Source organism: Terrapene carolina, unplaced genomic scaffold (assembly GCF_002925995.2).
Source record: "Terrapene carolina triunguis isolate 2854851 unplaced genomic scaffold, T_m_triunguis-2.0 Scaffold67, whole genome shotgun sequence".
Lineage (NCBI taxonomy): Eukaryota > Metazoa > Chordata > Testudines > Emydidae > Terrapene > Terrapene triunguis.
In genome coordinates this window covers 8,503,244-8,503,478 of record NW_020664418.1, presented here as the reverse complement: position 1 = coordinate 8,503,478, position 235 = coordinate 8,503,244, and positions in this window count along the sequence as shown.

Sequence of the window (235 nt, the reverse complement as noted above, 5' to 3'; positions counted from 1 at the left end):
GCAAGCTCTGGGGGAGGAGTCCCCCTTTCCTGCCCCCTCAGCAGCACACTCACCCCCACCACTGTCACTGCATGTGCTTCTAGGGCCCCTCTCAGGTCCAGGAATCTCCCTAACCTCCCCTGTGGTGAGTGCCGGGAGGGGTGCTGTGTGTGCCTCCTCCGCTGCTATTGCCCCTGACTGTAGCCTCACGGGGAGTGAGGGATGGGGCTGCCCCTTGCCCAGCATGGGGCAGGAG